At 38.3% G+C, this 21,540-nt stretch overlaps 1 pseudogene; it reads left to right on the top strand.

Annotated features, from left to right (window-relative positions):
- LOC136398350 (doublecortin domain-containing protein 2-like) overlaps nt 1–21,147 on the top strand; it is a 151,559-nt pseudogene extending 130,412 nt beyond the window's left edge.
- Nucleotides 21,148–21,540: the final 393 nt, after the last annotated feature.

Here is a 21,540-nt window from a genome sequence, read left to right as displayed (position 1 = left end):
TTCTCCATTCCATTTTCTCTCTTCTCCTGCTGATATACCTATTATTCTTATTTTTTATTTTTTTTTCATTTTTCTGAAGCTGGAAACGGGGAGAGACAGTCAGACAGACTCCCGCATGCGCCCGACCGGGATCCACCCGGCACGCCCACCATGGGGCGACGCTCTGCCCACCAGGGGGCGATGCTCTGCCCATCCTGGGCGTCGCCATATTGCGACCAGAGCCACTCTAGCGCCTGGGGCAGAGGCCACAGAGCCATCCCCAGCGCCCGGGCCATCTTTGCTCCAATGGAGCCTTGGCTGCGGGAGGGGAAGAGAGAGACAGAGAGGAAAGTGCGGCGGAGGGGTGGAGAAGCAAATGGGCACTTCTCCTGTGTGCCCTGGCCGGGAATCGAACCCGGGTCCTCCGCACGCTAGGCCGACGCTCTACCGCTGAGCCAACCGGCCAGGGCCATACCTATTATTCTTATGTTATTCTTTTTGATGGAGTCAGACAATTCCTGTAGGGCTTTCTCATTTTTTTAAATTTTTGAGTCTCTTTCTTCTTCTCTCTGTTGTGCCTGAAGTTGCTTGTCTTCTATGTCACTAATCCTACCTTCTATCTGGCCTGTTCTATTAGCTAAGCTTGTTACCTCATTTTTCACTTCATGAATTGAGTTTTTCATCTCTGTTTGATTTGTTTTTATAGTTTTAATTTCCTTGGTAATATATTGTTTATGTTCATTTAATTTTTCTCTGAGCTCCCTAAATTGCTTTTCTGTGTTTTCTTGTATATCTCTGAGTATTTTTGGATTTCTCTTTTAAAGTATCTGTCATTTAGCTCCAAAATTTTCAATATATTAATGTTTTCTCCATAGATTTTTGCACATCTATCTGTGCTACTTCTTTATCTTTTGTATCCATGATATTCAATTTTCTTTTTCTTAATGGCATCTGAGGGTGGTCTTGTTGATAGCACTAATGAGAATTAATAAAGAATAAAAAGTTAAAAAAGAAAAAAGAAATTTAAAGAAATGGAAGAAAAATTGGAAAAAACACAAAAAACCCCAATAATAATTTATTATTCCCCTCCTCTTTTATTTCTTCTCTTTCCCTCCTCTCCCCTCCTTTTTAGGAAAATATCATGATGAACTGTGAATTATATTATGCTAAATGGAACAAAAACTGCCTATAATGAAGGGCCTGAGTTGGGGGGAAGTGTTCCATGGGCAAAAAGGAAGTAGGGACCCACAAAATGCAAAAAAGGAAAAATTTGGGTCAAGTATAAAATGATTTGCTTGTAAGTGATGGTCGACTAAGAGGTATAATGAGAGGGATAAGAGGAAAACAGGAAAAAGGAAAAAACATAACTATTGTATTAAGTGGAGCAAAAACTAAATAGAATGGAGTTCCTGGGTTGGGAGGAATGCTAATGAGTTAAAAAGTGAAGTAAAAAGCATCCAAAATGGCACAAGAGATAACCATGAGTCCCAAATTAAATAATTTGTTTGTGATTGAGGATTGAATGAGAGGAAAAGTAAAAGGAGAAAAGAAGAAACTAATAGAGAGGGAGAAATAAGAAAAAAGGGAAAAGGAAAAGAAGAAAAAAGAAATAAACAAAAAGAGGGATAGAGAGAGAGTTAAGGGTTTTGGAGTGTAACCCTCATGGAGAATAAGAAAGAAGAAAAGAAATAAAATGTAACACTTATGGGTAGTGTCATTCAAGAAGAGGACAGAATAAGACAGGCAGAGAATAAAAGGACCAAGGTGGAGGAAATAGAAATAATAATAACAAAGGCAAGAAGATGAAAGAAACAAAAAAATAGTGGAACAAGTTATAAAGTCTGTGTATTTTTCTTGATTTTGAGAGGTTATCTTCTTCCTTTTTCTTTCTGCTCCCTCTTCCTGGTTGGTGACTCTGTACCCCAGGCTCTGCCCCTGTGGCATGCTTAGGTAGAGATTTGCAGTTGATGAGACCCTACGGTGATGTCATATATTTGGCTTCAGTCTCGTTGGTAGTCAAGGCTTGTTAGCGTTTGCAGGCTCCGACAATGAGAGAGTCTGTTTTTCTGGAGCCTCTCTCCTAGTCTCTCCTTCCTGAATTAGCAGCCTGATAATCCAGCTATGAGGCTGCTGCTGCCTCTGCCTGGGGAGTAAGAGGCTCAAAGAGCTGGCAAATCCCCACTCTATCCCCACTCAGTGCAGGGCTCTGGGTAAGGCTCTGGCAGTCAGAGCCGCCAGCATAATCAGGCGGGGCAAGGAGCCAATTGCTCTCAAGGTGACTTTCTATGAGCCTCCAGGCCTGTTCAGCAGCCTAGCACTCTGTGGGACCACTCTCCCCAGGCTTACTGCACTTTGTAACCTGGTTTGGCTGGGAAGAAGATGCCCTAGTCGCTGCCTGCAGTACAGGAGGTCTTAACATCTGCCAAGTCCCTCTTTTTAGCGTATATCCCTGAATATGAAAGCTTTGCCAATCAGAAGTTGCCTCCACCCTTTTAGCAAGAGGCACTAAAAAATATCACGCGTCTTGTCTTGGATCCCTGAACTGAGAGAGATCTTGTCAATTAGAGCCGCGTAGGTCAGTTGGGAGGTGAACAGACTGTGGATTAAACTAATTTCAGTGATTGTATTCACCAATCTGCTCCAGAAAGTACTGAAAGCTGCCCATGCGCCTCTCCCCCGATGCTTGATTGTTACCTTGAATGGCTGAGTGAAGCTCCCCAACCACCTAGAGAAGCTCAAGCATAGGGAATTTTGCTTTGGTGCACTCGCCGCGTACCACTGGCAGCCGCTGCTGGTGGCGCGGGTGTTCGCTCGCTTTGGCTGATTCACCACAGGCACACTCTTTCATCGGCTTGAACAAACATCTGTGCTGCAGCCTGGTCTCCTCCACACCCTTAGCCCCAACCCCCGACTCTCCATTTCAAGTGAAAGCAGCCTTTGCTCAGGTTTGTGAGGAAGGCAGAGTGTTCCTTTGTGCGATTTATTTCCTTCAGGGTTGATTATATATTAATCAATTTTTCATTCGATCCTACCTTCGCCTTCAGTGTGTGGAACTCCCAGACACTCTAAGGATAAATTTTTCTGTCTGCGGTTGATGAGCTTGTTGAAATTTTGGGGAGATTTGTCAGTTGCGCACCTCATGGCGTCATTTCTCTGATGTCACCATTTATTCTTGAGAATATTCCATGTACTCTAGAGAAAAATTTATACTCTGTCACTTTGGGATGAAGTGTCCTATAGATGTCTATCATTCCAGGTGCTCTAGTGTTTCGTTTAAGGCCAATATATCTTTATTGATTTTCTGTTTGGATGAACTATGTAGAGCCATCAGCAGTGTATTGAGTTCTCCAAGTATGATTGTATTTTTTTTGTCAGTTTTTGTTTTTAGGTCAATAAGTAGCTGTCTTATATATTTTGGTGGTCCTTGGTTTGTTGCATATATATTAAGGATTTTTATGTCTTCTTGATTCAGTGTCCCCTTAATCATTATGAAATTACCATTTTTGTCTCTGAGTACTTTTGCTGTCTTGTAGTCAGCATTATTAGATATGAGTATTTCTAAACCTACTTTTTTTGGATGTTATTTGCTTGGAGTATTGTTTTCTAGCCTTTCACTTTAAATTTGTTTTTATTCTTGTTGCTTTGATATGTTTCTTGTAGGCAGCATACAGTTGGATTTTCTTTTTTAATCTATTCTGCTACTCTGTGTCTTTTTATTGGTGAGTTTAATCCATTTACATTTAGTGTAATTATTGACACTTGTGGGTTCCCTATTGCCATTTTATACATTGCTTTCTGTTAGTTTTGTATCTTTTTTTGAGTCTTCTCTTGTTTTTCTATCTTTTGTTTTTGTTTGTTTGTATTCCATACTTCTTTCTTCTGTTGCTATCTTTTTTAAGTCATGTGCTTCTGTGGTGGTTTTTTCAAGGGTGGTTACCATTAAGTAATGAAAAGGGTACCTACCATATTCATTGTAGTACCCTATCTTATGAGTGTTTCTGCAGTCCATTGTCCTTTGCTACTGTTAATCTCCGTCCTCTCCCCTTTTATTTTGTTTTTGTTGTCACAGTTTAAATTTGGTTTTATTGTGTTTCTGGTGGAGCTTTTACTTGTGGTTTTGTTTTGTTTTGTTCTTTGAATCTGTTTGGAAAACCCCCTTTAGTATTTCCTGGAGTGGGGTTTTCTGATGATAAATTTCCTCATCTTTTCTGTATTTGTGAATGTTTTTATTTCTCCTTCGTATTTAAAGGATAGCTTTGATGCGTATAGTAGTCTTGGCTGAAAGTTCCTCTCTTTCAGGGCTTTAAATATTGGGGTCTACTCTCTTCTAGCTTGTATAGTTTCTCCTTAGAAATCTGATGATAATCTAATAGGCCTTCCTTTATATTTTGTATTCTTCTTTTCCCTGGCTGCCTTGAGAATTTTTTCTTTGTCGTTGGTTTGTGCCAATTTCATTATGATGTGCCTTGGAGTAGGTTTTTTGTGGTTAAGAAAACTCAGTGTTCTGTTTGTTTTTTGAATTTGAAGCTTTAGTTTTTCCACAGGCTTGGGAAGTTCTCATCTATTATTTGTTTGAATATATTCTCCATTCCATTTTCTCTCTCTTCTCCCTCTGATATACCTATTATTCTTACGTTATTCTTTTTGATGGAGTATTCTTTTTGATGGAGTCAGACAATTCCTGTAGGGCTTTCTCATTTTTTTAAATTTTTGAGTCTCTCTCTTCTTCTCTCTGTTGTGCCTGAAGTTGCTTGTCTTCTATGTCACTAATCCTACCTTCTATCCGGCCTGTTTTATTAGCTAAGCTTGTTACCTTGTTTTTCAATTCATGAATTGAGTTTTTCATCTCTGTTTGATTTGTTTTTATAGTTTCAATTTTCTTGGTAATATATTCTTTGTGTTCATTGAGTTGTTTTCTGAGCTCCCTAAATTGCTTTTCTGTGTTTTCTTGTATATCTCTGAGTATTTTTAGGATTTCTATTTTAAATTCTGTGTCATTTAGCTCCTAGGTTTCCAATATATTAAATTTTTTTCCATCGATTTTTGCACTTTTATCTGTGCTACTTCTCTATCTTTTGTATCTATGATATTTGATTTTCATTTTCTTAATGGCATCTGAGGATGGTCTTGTTGATATCACTAATGAGAATTAATAAAGAATAAAAAGTTAAAAAAAATTTGACTGTTTCTAGTATGTGCCTTGACTATGGCTCTAGCTGAATCAGTGACCTCTTGTCTAAGCCAGCGACCTTGAGTTTCAAGGCAGTGATCTTCGGGCTCAAGCCAGCAACCTGTAATCATTTCTATGATCCCATGCTTACACTGGCAATCTTGCACTCAAGCTGGTGAGCCTCTGTTCAAGCTTGATGAGCTCATGCTCAACCCAGTGACCTCGGGGTTTCGAACCTGGAACCTGGGACCTTAGTGTCCCAAGTTGAAGCCATGTCCACTGTACCACCATCTTTTAGACTGAGGTTTTGTTTTGTGCAATGCATTGTTCCAAGTGCTTTACATTTTTAACTTAATTTAGCAATTCTATGTGGTAAACAGTGTTATTATTCTCTTTTAATGAAACATGAGACACGGAGGGGAAAAGTAACTTGCCCAAGATTATGTAGATAGTGACTAGCAGCACTGGATTCAACCAAATTAGTGGGCAGTATGGCTCCAGAGCCTGTTCTCTTAATTATTCTTTTAATAACTGCCAAATATTTATCTTTTATTATATAGTAACTACCTGTCATGTCTTTGCAAATTTGTCTTATTGCTTTATAAGCACTTTTTACATATTAGGTAAATTAGCCCTTGCTCATATAGTTTTAAGTATATTTCCAGTTTGTATTTTTGATACTCTGGGTTTTTTTGCATACAGATATGTTGAATTTTCAATTTTTTTTATGATCATTGAGTTTTATGACTAGTTTAGGTCTTTTTTCACTCCAGGATTATAAAAATATTCTGTTTTCATCTTGTACTTTTAAATTTATTTAAACTTTTGATCCTTCTAGATTTTATTTTGGAATAAGTGTGAAAGCAGATCTCAATAGTTATATGTTAATTTTCTATTTTAACTATATAGTTGTATCTTTTGACATATACATAGACATAAATGTACTAAATAAATTATATAAAGCATGAAATATATATACACTATTTCATGCCCAAGATACATTTATTCATACATATATTAATATGAACAAGTTTATACATAGAAATAAAATTTATGCAAGTAAAAATACAGAAAAGAAACTATAGTTTTTTTTATATCCCCTGAACACTTAAATAGTTAAAATTCATCCTTAATATAAGGTCAGATATGAGTAGATTTGGTTGCTCTTTACTTTGAACATGTCCATCTTTCTTTAACAGGACATTAAAAATTATTATGGTTGGATCCTCCTTGCACACCAGTATATTTAGATATTAAAAGTATCCTATAAAAATTGGTTTAACTTCCTATTTATATTTCTTGTGTTTTGTAGCAAAGGAAGAAAGTAGGTCAACAGGAGTCCCTCAAACAAAGGATAAAATCATGGGCTCAGCTTTATTCAGCACCCTGTCCCCTCTTGCAGAGGAAACCAGTCAAATCTTGTTTGTTTTTAGGTCCACAGCTATGCTACCTTTTAATTTCTCTCTATAAAAGTTAATTACTGATTCACAACTTCCTATTTTGAAGGAAAATAAAAGGAGAATGTTTGGGCCTAAGCCAGAGCTTATCAACCAGGGGCGCTTTTGCGCCTTAAGGACATTTGTCAGTATCCAGTCACTTCTGATAGTCACAACTGGGGATGGGACGGCTACTACTGCCACCTAGTGGTTAAAGCTGGGGGTGCTATTATCCTCCAGTTCACAGGACAGCCTCTCCACCTCTCCAGCAGAGAATAGTCATGTTCAAAATGTCAACAGTGTTCAGAAACCCTGGTCTAGGTCAAAGTAGAAAAACCAGCCCTAATTGTAGGGGCTTGTAGGGACAGGAGTACAATGTTGTAAAAGAAGAGACTGGCATCTTTCTATTAAACACATTTCAAGGATTTTGGTGACTAGTTTCTTTGTACTTCATGGCCCCATATGATGGGCCATTTACATAGTCAGTAAACAAGCAGACAGGTCAATGGATGTTTTTTCTTCTTTCGCAAATGCCACTAACCTTTATTATGTAATATAAGACATCTGAGAATTTTTAAAATAATTATTTTGAAATCCTTCTGGTTGCTCACTCTTGCTTCTAATCTTCAAATATATGCATTGTCTTTCTTTGTCTCTAAGAGTCTGTTTTTTGGTCGCTCATTCTTTAAAGAACTTTTCTGGACACTCTAAATCAGCAGTTCTCAACCTGTGGGTCGCGACCCCGGCGGGGGTCGAACCACCAAAACACAGGGGTCATCTAAAGCCATCGGAAAATACATATTTATTATACAATATGTTTTTAAATAAAATATGTATTTCCGATGGCTTTAGGCGACCCCTGTGTTTTGGTTTTTACCCCCGCCAGGGTTGCAACCCACAGGTTGAGAACCGCTGCTCTAAATTGTCTAGGAAATTATCACTGTTGTTTTAATAAGTGACTTATTAATTATAGTTTTACAGTAAAGGGAGATCCTTGTGAAATCTATTCTGGGAAGATGAGGGAAGGCAGGGAAAAAAGAAAGAAGCACGAATGTTATGCAGTTCTGCACCATTAATGCTGGCAATGGGTTCTTCCACCTGCGGACCTCTCTCTCACCCCCTGTTTTCTGACCCAGTTATGTGTGTTTGGATGTAATATTTTGGCTGATGGCTGCTTGTATACAAAGTGCTTTAAGACAGTGGTCCCCAATTCCCTGGGCTGCCGACCGGTACAGGTCCGTGGACCATTTGGTACTGGTCCGCAGAGAAAGAATAAATAACTTACATTATTTCTGTTTTATTTATATTTAAGTCTGAATGATGTTTCATTTTTAAAAAATGACCAGATTTCCTCTGTTACATTTGTCTAAGATTCACTCTTGACACTTGTCTCAGTCACGTGATACATTTATCTGTCCCACCCTAAAGGCCAGTCCATGAAAATATTTTCTGACATTAAACTGGTCCATGGCCCAAAAAAGGTTGAGGACCACTGCTTTAAGAGATATATCAATCTGACAAACAAATTAAGAAAATAAAATTTAAAAGTGCTTACAAAATATGAATAGAACAGTCAAACTCAACAGAAGCTGAGCTTTATTTAAAGCACTTCATCTGTACAAGTTAAACTGCTTTCCTTCTGAAATATTAATACAGCAGCCATAGGGGATACTCCTGTTAGATTGTCAAGTTCATTGGGATGGAAACCCTGTACAGCTAGATGACAACTGTGCCTGCATTATAACATTGGCATTTAGCTGAATCTAATGACTTTGAGGAATTTGTAATGCAATAATTAGGATAACAAATGAGCCAAATTAAAACAGAATGTTTTTATTTACTTACTAATTTTAAGCAGTTCTTCCCATGCTTGTTAAAATTTTAATTGCTGGCGTTCATATTTTGGCAGACTTTATATTTACAATGAAAGCTGGTTGAAAGTGGCGCAGAGTTGGAGAACGGGCAATTTTATGTAGCTGTTGGCAGAGATAAGTTTAAGAAATTGCCTTACAGTGAATTACTCTTTGACAAGTCAACAATGAGGTCTTTTGGGTAAGTTTCCATCCTCATTCACTTCTCATATTTTAGTTATCGCTTGAAATAGCATTGAGTCTTTTGCTGATCACTATGTTTTATATAATCTTGTTTATCAGTTAGACTGGAAAGCAAATATCATATATATTGATCTTTTTTTCTTTGCCATGATTAGAGATTGAGAGCTATTACACAATAATTTTGGAGAATCTATGAAAGACTGTATGGTATATTTTTTACTATATACAGGCAGTCCCTGAGTTATGAACAAGATAGTTTGTGTAGAGGGCAGCTCATGAGGGCTTCTAAGAGGTGAGAATGTTAATCCAAGTTCATTCTAGGAAGGCCAGATCTTTTATGTGGAGAAAGACTTACATGGTGAGAGGTCATAGATGAGACCTCAATTATGTGGCAGTTATAAGCAATAGACTTGGCATAAAGTAATGAGTCTAGACGGGTAGATGGAGAGGGAGCAGGAAGGGATTACTGCCCATGAATAAATGAGAGACTTGCTTGGTAATGGGTACATGTGGTTATTGGAGAAGTTGAAGCCAAAGGTAACTTCAAGTCTTTGAGCTTGGATGCCTAAGAAAATGGTAGTACTATGGCCAAGAAGAAGATAGTTAGAGGAAATAATGACCTGCTGAATTTCAAACATATAAGTTGTACGTGTCATCATAAAATCTAGTATAAAGGTTTAGCAAGCAATTATAAATGGTGGAGTTTGTGGCCTGATGTGGGTATCAGATGTGGATTTGCAAGTTCATCCACATAATGGTTATGGATGACAGTGAACCTGTCACTGTAGTGTTCCTAGCACTCAGCACAGCCTGGAAGGGCACAGTCCTCATCGTGTCACTGAGTACGAGGCTGGTGTGTGAGGCCTGGAGAGAGACTGCAGTGAGAGCCACAGAGGGCCCCAGCTTGAGGCAGCTATATTATGGGTATAGAGAGAAGGGAGATAGAGAATATTCAATAGCTGAAAAGTATGTATTAGCCACGATAAAGCTAAATAAACCCATGAATTTAGGGTTTGGAAATTTTACCTTCTTATTCTTCTTTAGGACTTTGGAGTGGAATCTCTTCTGTGTACAGGCAAATATGAGCTCATTAGTTCTCACAGTACACCTGGAAGAGTGATGATTAAACTGAGACCCAGTGTGGTTGACTAATTGACCATCGGTCACAGGGAAAGTTGATGCCAGAACCAAGGTCATGACTTAACTCTTTGCATTCAGTGAATGAACTTCAGAATTATGTGCTTACTGTTCTGTAATTTGTAATGTCTAGTTTTTAAAATTAAATAATGTGTAGTGAGTTTCTGCTTTAAAATTCTTGTGAAGGAGGCACTCATGCACAGTTTAGAGTCTGTGCTATTGAGTTTTCTATGTATCTGGCATGAAACTATGCTCCAGGAAGACAATGATAAGCTGAGAATCATGATGCTTCTCAGGCACATGGTCTACTGGGAGAGACAAAAAATTCCGCAAATCTGTATGTCATCACAAAGTGTGTTGAAAATGAAAGTGCAGAGCAATATGAGAGACAATCAAAGGAGAACTAACTTCCAGAGGTGTGTCAGAAAGGGCCTCTTTGAGTAAGTGACCTTTAACGGCAGACAGTTTTCATCTCATAGAAAGCAGAGACTCTGAATTATATTTCCATGCTCTGACTTAGAAAAATAAAATGATAGCAGAATTTGTTCCTTTCTCCACAATGCTCCCAAAGCATGCTGTATATTTGTCCGTCCATTCATCTATCTGCTCACTCATTCATCTACTCAACATATATTTATGGAGCATTTATGAAGTACCAGGAAGTACTGTAAGCACCTGTCATAGAGTGGTGAACATGGAGCTTCTGTTCTAGTGCCTAGGTGGTGGAGGGTGGGGAAAGGAGAGGGTGGAAGAATGGAATAGATAGACTATCAGCCTCTAAACAAATATTTAGCTCATTTTAAATGGTGTAAATGTGGTGTGTAAAGAAAATGTGGCAGGGGACTTACTGTTATAAAATTCTCTGAAACTGAGACTTTAACGGTAGAGCCAGTCATACAGGGTTGGAACAGGAGAGAAAAAGAGCCTCCATGGCAAGGGAAAAGGCACTAAGGCCCTTGGTTAAGAGCTCGGCATGCGAGTGCAGAAAGAAGGCCAGTGTGGTCTGAGATTAAATCGGGCAGGCAGCTCCTGATCCTGAGGACCTATAAGGAGTTGTGCTTTATTGCTTGATGGGACACCACTTGACGGTTAGAAAAGAGTGATAACATTTCATTTACATTTAGAACAAAATCATTCTTGCTGTGGTGTCTACAGAGAAGTGAGTTGGGGCAGGAATGAATAGAAGCAGGAGGCTTTGAGGCAGCTGGAGTACAGGCATGTGAGGCAGGGACTTGGACAGGTGGCAACAGGGGAGATGGATGTCTGTGATCATTCTTCTTTGAGTATATTGTAATGTCTACTGTCATTGATTGATGTAGTCATCACAGCCATTTACTGAGGACATACCATGCCCTGAGCACTATTTTAGTGCTTGGTGGGGAAGGGGGGGCAGAGATTTCTGAGAAAGCACTAAAGGTATGGAGCTTATGTTCTAGAGGAGGAGAAAGACAAATACATAATATATTTGATATTACATAGTAAGAGCTTGGTGAAAAATGTATCAAAATATGGGAAGAGAAAGTGAGAGAGGGAGCAATATCTGGGTGGGCAGGGCAGGCCTCTTTTTGGAGGTCAGGTCTGAGCGGAGAGTAATAACCCACCTGGCACATGGTAGGCTTTCACAACCTGTTTACTGGACGTGAGCATGACTGGCAGTGAGCCGCACAGAGAGAACATCTAAGATCATGATGCCAGTCACAGATTCGATATTTAACAGAAGGGTTGATTAATACTCCTTTCTTTTAATTAATTGGTTCCCTGGACCGTGTATGTGTTTTTGAGATAATTTACTGCTTGGCACAGATTTGAGGGGTGAGTTACCTGGACTGTGAGAGAGTAGCTACAAACTGGGGAACCACAGCCAGTTCAGCAGGGAAAGCATACCTGAATGTGGGTGCAGATCAGAGGGGTAGGATTGGACTTTCGGAATTCATTTTCCCACACAGCTTTCTAGGAATTGCTCTGTTGCATGATGAAGGGGAGTGTGAATAGGGCCTGATAGGACTCAAAAAAGGAGGGGGAGAGAGAGAAAGAGAGAGAGAGAGAGAGAGTCTATTGTCTGCACAGTGCGCCCCCGCTGTGGTGTCAGTGCTGTGGTCAGCGGAGTTGCACCCTGAGGTAGGGAATGTGGGGAGTGGCGGGTTCTGGGGGTCAAGCGGACACTTTGAAATTGGCCAGGGAATGCCTTGTGCAAAGCAGGACAAGACCAGAGCTACCCTGATACAGACTCCCAAGTGCTGGGAAAGTGACAGAAATGAGCAGATTGTGAATATTTTTAAGTTGTGATTCTAATCTTGAAAACAAAAGGAAGATATAAGTGAATTGTCTTGAGTTTTATTAAGTTTGAAAAATAAACCCACCAAAGACAGGCTGTTCTCTAGCTGTGAGGTCACTCCTTGTAGAATGAAAGTACCCTCTAGTGGGAGGGGTGCAAAATCAGGGAAGTATTTGAAAGTTAAAGCCAAAAACTAAATCAAATTGTCTTTTGGTGCCATATTACCATGTTGCTAATACATCTTGTGACCAGTAATTTACAGATTCAAATATAATTGTTAAGGTTGTAGTAAAACAAAAATATTATTATCCACATATCACAAAGTCATGGTGAAGCAAGAAAACTTCTACATGGTCCTAAAATTCCATTTATATGGTGGAAAAACTGAGTTCAGTGTGGATGAAAGGGATTCTCACACTTGCTCTCGCCAGACACGGAGCTGAGAGCAACACCAGCCCGAGTCACACCTAGTTCTTGCTCCTGAGATCTCCTTCCCAGAGTGTCCCTGAGACCCACGTGGTGAAGACTGCTCCAAAAGGCAAAACACCCACAGATATTTTTAAACTTGGTTTTATGATGTTTTCTTGGGGGCTGAAGATGGGTTTCTGTAGTAATGAAAGAAACCTGAGTTGATTGGATTTTGTTGGAAATTGCCTTGGGAACTATTTTTAAAATCCTAATTTCCAAAGAATGAGCAGTAATGGAAAGACTCTTCTTAGTTTTTTGCTTGTTTGAGCTAGAGGTTTGCTATTCCTATCAGATAAACTGAGATGTGTATGAGGCAGAAGGTAGGACAGTGGTTTGAGTCCCATGGAGGTCTAGTTTTTGCATAGGATATGCTATAAAATTGGGCTGCTTCTGATTCCTTCCACTTTGGGCTAAAGCCATGTTTTCTCAGTTCCAGATGGCTTTTTAGGGAACCATACTATGTCATAGTTGTTTCTAGTGCCTTGGCATCAGCAAGCTCCAGTGCTGCAGAAGAATCAAACCTGGGTCATCCTTTTCCCCTTTTTTTTTGAATTTGGGTAATCTGAGAAAGTAAATTCCTTTACTCGCAAAGTGATAATAATGACACCTGTCTAAAAATTTGGTAAATATTTGTGTTAATAGGTATTTAACATGTAAGTGATACTCAGTAACACTGTCTTATCAACTGGCATAGCTGTATGAGATGATAAAACTCCCCTATTCATTATGCTTCCCAAATAGCAACTACTATCTATGTGTCCAAGTTATTAGTCACATGTGGAAGTCCCTGAAAGAAAGGGAAATCTCCCTCTCTCTCATACACACACACACATATGCATATAATTTGTTATATATTTGTTGTATATTAACATTTTAGATGAACCAACATTTTTTAAAAGGATAAGCATTTAAATTATTTCCAGTCTTTTAATTACAAAACAATTCTTCTCTTGCCCTCAGTTTTTGTTCTTATAAGTGCCTGGTGATTAGTCATTGGTCAGTAATTGAATGAGGGTAGGGGCTCAAGCAAGGTAGGAGTTAGCCCAGGTTCCTGTAGGTGGTTTGTGGCACCACAGTGGCACTGAGCCAGGTGTTGTAGGTTTCTAAAACATATTCTTTCCATTACCTGCAGCTTCACACCTTACATACTCAGGTATGTTTACCACCTGTAAGACTATACTTTCAGGGATCATTTCTATAGTTTGTTTACCACCTGAGCATCTGAGAGCCAAGTCTGTCTTGTTAAGGAGAGTTTCTTTCTGTAGCAATGGCCATCCTTGGGACAGTGACCAGAGCCACTGAAACTCAACCTTTTCTTCCTGCTCAGATGTAAGGCCTTCATTTTGAGAGTTAAGCAGGGGATAGAGGCAACCAATGAAGGTGTGCTCATTGGTGGCCGCCTTGTAGGAATGCAGACATGTGATCTTGAACTGCGAGGGTCCTACGTTGGTCTGGAGTTGCAATTCATAGAGACCATTGCACTCACCAACAAATGAGTAGATCATTGGAGATTTCTACAAGCACATCGTATGTCTTTTTGAAAGATAATGCCTATTAGACATTCACAGTGACAGCTAGTAAAAATGTTATTTCTTGAATAACTGATCAAACTGCGGGCTGTCAAAATTCATATTCAAAAGATAGCTGCTGATTCTTCAGAAAACACAGGAAGGAAGGGATGATTAAGACAGAGGACCTACTCTGCTTTTTGCTGGCTGTGTGACCTTGGACAAGGCTTAATTTCTAAGCCTACTTCCTTTTTTTTACAATGGAGTGATAACAGTACCTGTTTTATAGGGTATGAAGATTGAGTGACAAGGTTTTATAGAATACATGGTAATATTAACTAATCAGCAATTACTATTTTTATTTTTTCCTTTTCTAATCCATTTCTCTGCCTTTAGGAAGAGTTAATTGCAGGTATAAAATGGACAGAAGCAGAATCAGCCCAATACCCCCCCCCCTCGTCTTCCGCCCCTGCCCTGTTTATCTAATGCCAAGGGAATGATTTGTATTTGACTAGGAATCTCTTTGGGAGTTCAGTAGCCAGTAATAAGTGTTTAATCTCTTGTAATTTAGGGAAATGATCACCCATCTAAGTCAATTGTAGGATCCAGTGACAACTCTTCTCCTCAGCTCCCAAAGAGGAAAGGGAAGAAAAAGGATGTGAATTTAGAAAAACCTACAAAAGGGAAACAAATTCTAAAGTTAAAGAATTCACTACAAACACTTCCAAACAGTGGTAAGTTTGTTGGTATTATTCTATTGTTGTTATTGATTATTATTATTATCTTAATGCTGTGATACAATTTTAGTGCTAAATAGATCCATTTGTTTCTCTGGGCACACAGAAGATACTCCTAATTGTCATACATGAGAATTCTCACAGAAGACTGTGTGTGTATGAGAGATACTGTTTTTCATGACTAATTTCTATTTGTAATTAAAGGTTTGTGCAACAAAGATGTGTTTTGAGATAACTCTTTCAAATGGTGGTCTTATAAAGCAAGGTGAATTTATCATCCTGTGCTCCTGCTGAAAGTGTTTATTACCAATGGCTGCTGACACTGGTCTTCCTTATTTGTGTGTCTACAATCCTTGTCCGCATTTATTACGATTACCTTTTAGTCACAGATCACATTTCCTCCAAAATCTTACTAATTTTTCTGATATCCAAGAGAATAATAAATACTCACAAAACTTTACCAGTAAACAATTTGTAGCAAAATTGGTTATGTATCTTACATTACAAGGAGAGTTGCTCTAAAATAATTTTTAAAGATTTTGTATGAGCACAAGATTTGAAGATAAGTGTGATGAACTAAGGATATACGCCATCAGAATTGTGAATTTTTCCATCAGTTTTTCTTGTGTATATGTGAAGACAGACTTTTTGGGTTTCATTCCAAGCATGTTCCCAGTGAGAGGAGCACATGACAATGAAGTGATGCTGTGGGCATGGAGGGCCAGCTGGGGCACAGCCCAGCAGAGTGACTGCTTCTTCTTCCTCCTGGGATCCACTCCCGTTCTCTGCAAGGGGACATCCTGGGGCACCTAGGAAGACGATGAATGGCATAAGTTTTCAGATTCATGGCTGGAGTTTTGTTTTCTTGCCTGGAAGCTCCAGCTCATTTCAGAATCTGTATGAAGCTTCATGTTAGAATTACATCTAAGATGAGCTTCTCTGTTGAAGGGAGAGAGAATAAATCTGTGTGAGGTTTTAGAGCAGGGGTCAGGAACCTATGGTTCATGAGCCAGATGTGGCTCTTTTGATGGCTGCATCTGGCTCGTAGACAAATCTTTAATAAAAAAAATAGTAACATTAAAGATATAAAACATTCTCATGTATTACAATCCATTCATTTCCTACTGCTCATGTTCATGGTTGCAGGTGGCTGGAGCCAATTACAGCTGTCTTCTGGGACAACACCAAATTTTTATTGGATATGCGTGCTGTACTCGGGTTGTTGCATGGCTCTCACGGAATTACATTTTAAAATATGTGACGTTCATGGCTCTCTCAGCCAAAAAGTTTCCCCTCCCCTGGTTTAGAGGATGCTACCTAGATGAGTAAAGAGTAAGAAGAAAGATATGTTGAGACTAAGTTAAAAGAACAGGCTAAGTAAATGAGCTTATTACATAAAGAAGAGTGAAAGGAGGTGTTTAAATCTTTGAGATTGAAATGATGGAGATTAATAGGAAGCTGAGTTCTAGATTCTTGTCCAAGTTCTGCTATTGACCCTGGGAAGTCACCTAACATTTTTGGGCCCCTTTAACCATCTGCAAAATGTGGGCTCATATTAAGATTTATATTTAAAGTTTAGTTATCTTTAAGTTTGTGAAATTCTTTTCAGTGGCCATGAACCGGGGAGGCCAAGGTGAACTCCGGTCGACAAGTGCTTGTTGAATGCTTGTTGTGTGTCAGACACCAAAGAAAAAGAGCTGGACTGTAAGATCATGCCATATCTTGAGCATTATAAATATTTACTATAATCAATATATATTAGATCGTGAAGCCCCCAAGGCCATGGGCTATGTCTTATTAGTTTTTTTTTTAATCCCCAACAACTTGCATAGATATGATAGATGTGAGACACTTAATAAATATTGAGGAATGAATGATGGAAGTTACAAAATAGAAAAGTCTCTGTAATACTTTAAAAGTAAGAAACAAGCCCCATTTTATACTTTTCATGAATTATTTTTATTAAAGGCTTTATAATAAAATATTACTTGCTTATTTTCTGTGAGGCTCTTATTGGTTTATAAATATTCTAACTTCTACTTCCAATTTATACTTAAAAGTCTTTAAATTTAGTAGTTGTGCCTCAGAAGCACAACTACTGTTGGGGTCTGTCATCTTGTCAGGTGCCTCATTTACAGAAACTTGGGAACACAAGAGGATGTATCAATATTTCTGTTTTTCATAAGAAAGTAATCATTATTAAAAAGTTGAATTATCAGTATTTTGCTTTTGTGGAAATCCACAAATAGTTTTCAACAAAAATTGTATCTTTGAGGGAGAATATAACAAAATATGTTGACCATTGAAGCAAGTCATATTTTAAAAGTGCTAAGAAAGGCTAGAAACCCTCAGCTATTCTTTCCTTGTCTTTAGAGAATCCTGCAGTTGTTTTAGGTAATTGCTCATTTTAAGTGTATACTTTCCAATGTAGTTTTATAAACTTCAGATCATAAGTTTTTAATAACTGTATCTCATGGCTACATAGAACAATTGCTGGTGTGCTTCAAATGAAGGCTTTGGGGACTGAATTTTTTATTGCATTTTTGGGGTGACATTGGTTAATAAGATTATATCAGTTTCAAGTGTAGATTTCTATGATTTTTTTATTTTACTTTTTAAACGGACTTTAGGATTTTGATTACATGAAATTTGTATATTGCTTTGGGTAATATGGCTGTTTCAACTATGTTGATTCTTCCAATCCATGAACACAGAATATCTTTCCATCTCATTGTGTCTTTTTCAGTCTCTTTTAATAATGCTTTATAGTTTTCAGTATATAGGTCCTTCTCACCCTTTGTTAAGTTTATTCCTAGGTATTTTATTCTTTTTGTTACAATTGCAAAAGGAATATTTTTTATTTCTTGTTTTGAAATTTCATTGTCAGTATATAGGAATGCAGTGGATTTTTGTACATTGGTTTTGTATCCTGAAACTTTACAGTGTGTGTTTATTTTTTTCAATTTTTTTTTTTTTGCGATGCTTTTAGGATTTTCCATATAAAGAATCATGTTATCTGCAAAGAATGACATTTATTTTTAATTCCCAATTTGGATGCCTTTTATTTCTTTCTGTTGCCTGATTTCTCTGTCTAGGATTTCCAGAACTGTGTTGATTGAACAAGAGTAGTGAGAGTGGCCATCCTTGTTTTGTTCCTGATTTTAGAGGAAAAGCTTCTAGATTTTCACCATTGAGTGTATTATCTAAGGGTTTTCCATATGTGGCCTTTATTATGTTGAGGTAATTTTCTTCTATACCTATTTTTATTGATTATGTTAATCATAAATGGATGTTGTATCTTCCAAATGCTTTTTCTGCAACTATTGTTAAGATTATATGATTTTAATCCTTTGTCTTATTAATATGCTATATTATATTGATTAGTTTGCTTATGTTAAACTATACTTGTGCCCCTGGAAAGAACCCCACTTGGTCGTGATGTATTATTTTTTTTAACATATTATATTTGATTTGCTAGTATTTTGTTTAGGATTTTTGCATCTGTATTCCTAAGAGGATGTGGTCCGTAGTTTTCTCTTTTTATATTATCCTTGCCATTTTCAGTACCAGGGTTGTGTTTACCTCATAAAACATTTTAGGAATTATTGCCTCTTCAGTTTTTTGGGAAGAGTTTGAGAAGGAGAGCTATCAAATTTTGAGTGTTTGGTAGAATTCACTAGTGAAGGCATCAGGACTTTTATTTTTTGGGAGGTGTGTGATAGTTGTTTCTATATCCTCATGGTTGATTGGTCTATTTAGATTTTCTATTTCTTCATGATTCAATCAAGGAAGGGTATATATCAATATTTCTAGGAACTTACCCATTTCTTCTGTGTTATCAAATTTGTCTTTAATATAGTCTTTCACAGAATTCTATTATAATCTTTTGTATTTCTGGAATGTCTGTGGTAACTTCCTTTTTTTCATTTCTGATTTTGTTTTTTTCCTCAGTCTAGTCAGGGATTTGTTAATTTTTGTTAACCTTTTCAAAGAATGAATTCTTTGTTGTATTAATTTTTTTTTTGTATAGTCCTTTTGCCCTCTATTTCATTCAATTCTGCTCTTATTTTTGTTATTTCCTTTCTTCTGCTAACTTTGGGTTGCTTTTTTTCTTTTCTAGTTCTTTAAGATATAATGCTAAGTTGTTTCTCTTTTGATTTCTCATTTCTTGCGATAGACTTATAATGATGTAAATTGTCCCCCTTATTACTACTTTTGCTACATCCCAGAACTTTTGATCTGTTGTGTTGTCATTCTCATTTGTCTCTATATATCTTTTGATTTCACCTTTTATTTCTTCTTTGACCCAGTCATTTTTAAGTAGTGTGTTGTTTAATCTTCACATATGTGTGGGTTTCTTTACTTCATTTTTACAGTTGATTTCTAATTTCAAAGTATTGTGGTCAGAGAATATGCTTGGTAGGATTTCAGTCTTCTTAAATTTGTTGAGGCTGGTTTTGTGGCCCAACATATGGTCTGTCTTGGAGATATTTCCATGTGCACTGGAGAAGAATGTATAATCTCATGTTCTGTGATAAAAGGCTCTGTAAGTGCCAATTATATCCATTTGGTCTAATGTGTCAATTAAGGCCAATACTTCTTATAGGTTTTCTCTTTAGATGATCTATATAAAGCTGTCAATAGAGTATTTAAATCCCCTATTATGATTGTGTTTTTGTCAGCTTCTCCCTTTAGTTCTGTTAGTAATTGCTTTATATATTTTGGTGTTCCCTGATTGGGTGCATATATATAGAAGTGTTATGTCTTATTGATGTAGTGTCCCCTTTATTGTTATAATATGTCCATTTTTTGTCTTTTGTTACCTTTGTTATCTTAAAATTCATCTTGTCAGATACAAGTAAGGCTATACTTGTTTTTTTTGTGTGATGCTATTTGCCTGGAGACTCATTTTCCACCCTTTCACTGTGAGTTTGTCTTTGTTTTTGTAGTTGAGATGGGTCTCCTGAAGGCAGCATATGGTTGGATTTGTTTTTTTGTTTCAGTCTAGTACTCTGTGACTTTTTATTTGTGAATTCACTCCATTTACATTTAGGTAATGTAATGGATTAATAGATTATTAATGTATGAGGACTTCTAATAACCATTTTATCTTTTGTTTTCTGGTAGCTCTTTGCCTCAATTGGTTCTTTTCCTTTGTGTTTTTGTCTGTTGTTTTTGTTTGGTGGTATCCCATACATTTATTTCTCTTTTTATTTTTCTGAAGCTGGAAACGGGGAGAGACAGTCAGACAGACTCTCGCATGCGCCTGACCGGGATCCACCCGGCACGCCCACCAGGGGGCGACACTCTGCCCACTGGAGGGCGGTGCTCTGCCCCTCCGGGGTGTCGCTCTGTTGTGACCAGAGCCACTCTAGCGCCTGGGGCAGAGGCCAAGGAGCCATCGCCAGTGCCCGGGCCGTCTTTGCTCCAATGGAGCCTCGGCTGCGGGAGGGGAAGAGAGAGACAGAGAGAAAGGAGAGGGGGAGGAGTGGAGAAGCAGATGGGCGCTTCTCCTGTGTGCCCTGGCTGGGAATCGAACCCGGGTCCCCCGCATGCCAGGCCAACGCTCTACCGCTGAGCCAACTGGCCAGGGCCATATTTCTCTTTTTAAAAGTTATATGCCTTTGTTTGTGTTTTTTGTTGTGTGTGTGTATGTGGTTACCATTAGGTTTATGAAAAAGAAACTTTAGTATATTTAATAGTCCTTTTTCTTTTGAATGCTTCTGATCTCCATCCTCCTTTGCAAAATCAGACCTTTACCTTTTTCCTTTCATATTTTTGTTGTCACAAATTACTCCTGTTTATGCTGTATGTTTTTTGGTAATCTTACTCATATTTTTCCAACCTTTTTTTCTTTGATTCAGGTAGAATAACCCCCTTGAGTATTTCCTCCAGTGGAGATCTTCTGGTGATAAATTTCCTCAGCTTCTGTATGTCTGGAAAAGTCTTTCTTTCTCCTTTATATCTAATGGATAACTTTGCTAGTTATATTGTTCTTGGCTGGTAATTTCTCTTTTTGGATAATTTGAATATTTGGTTCCCCTCTCTTCTAGCTTGTAGAGTTTCTGCTGGGAAGTCCAGTGATAACCTAGTGGGCTTTCCTTTATAGGTTACTTTCTTCTTTTACCTGGCTGCCTTGAGAATTCTTTCTTTGTCATTGTCTATTTATTAGTTTTTAGCTCTTTTGCACTTCTCTGGCTTTTTAGATCTCTCTGTCAGGTTGTGGAAAGTGGCCTGTGCTCCCTGGAAAGTTGGGTGCCTCCCCTGGGATCTGGTTGCCGTGGTCCCTAGAAACCAACCCTGCAGGGAAATGTGATTGGCAGTGTGTCTCCAACTCCATGAAATCCCAGTGCTATACCCTGAAGACATTGCTGGCAGCGTGATCACAATGTGTGGGGCTGGAGTGAGTTGGGGGAACAAGGCCACCTCTTCTGTTGCTTTGCCCTCCCAACAATGGGGATTAGTGGACTTTTGTGGCTTCCCCACTATTACTTTACCTGAATCTGGGATTAGTCACAGAGTGTGCCTGTCACTCAGGGAGCAAGCAATTCTGTAGTACCAGTTTTCAGGTTTACAGATAATATGCTGTGCAACCCAACACCGCAGATGAAAGTAGGCAAGCTCTGGGAGGTTAAAGGCAACCACATTCCATGGCTATATTTCTCTGTCTAGAATGCCCATTGCCAGACAGTCACGGCTGCAACTCTGTATTTCATTCCTTCCCAGGTCACTGGACTCAGCCACAGCTCGTACTGCACAGTACTGCAGGAATGCTC

Source organism: Saccopteryx leptura, chromosome 3, assembly GCF_036850995.1.
Source record: "Saccopteryx leptura isolate mSacLep1 chromosome 3, mSacLep1_pri_phased_curated, whole genome shotgun sequence".
NCBI lineage: Eukaryota > Metazoa > Chordata > Mammalia > Chiroptera > Emballonuridae > Saccopteryx > Saccopteryx leptura.
This window is presented reverse-complemented; position numbering and strand designations above follow the sequence as displayed.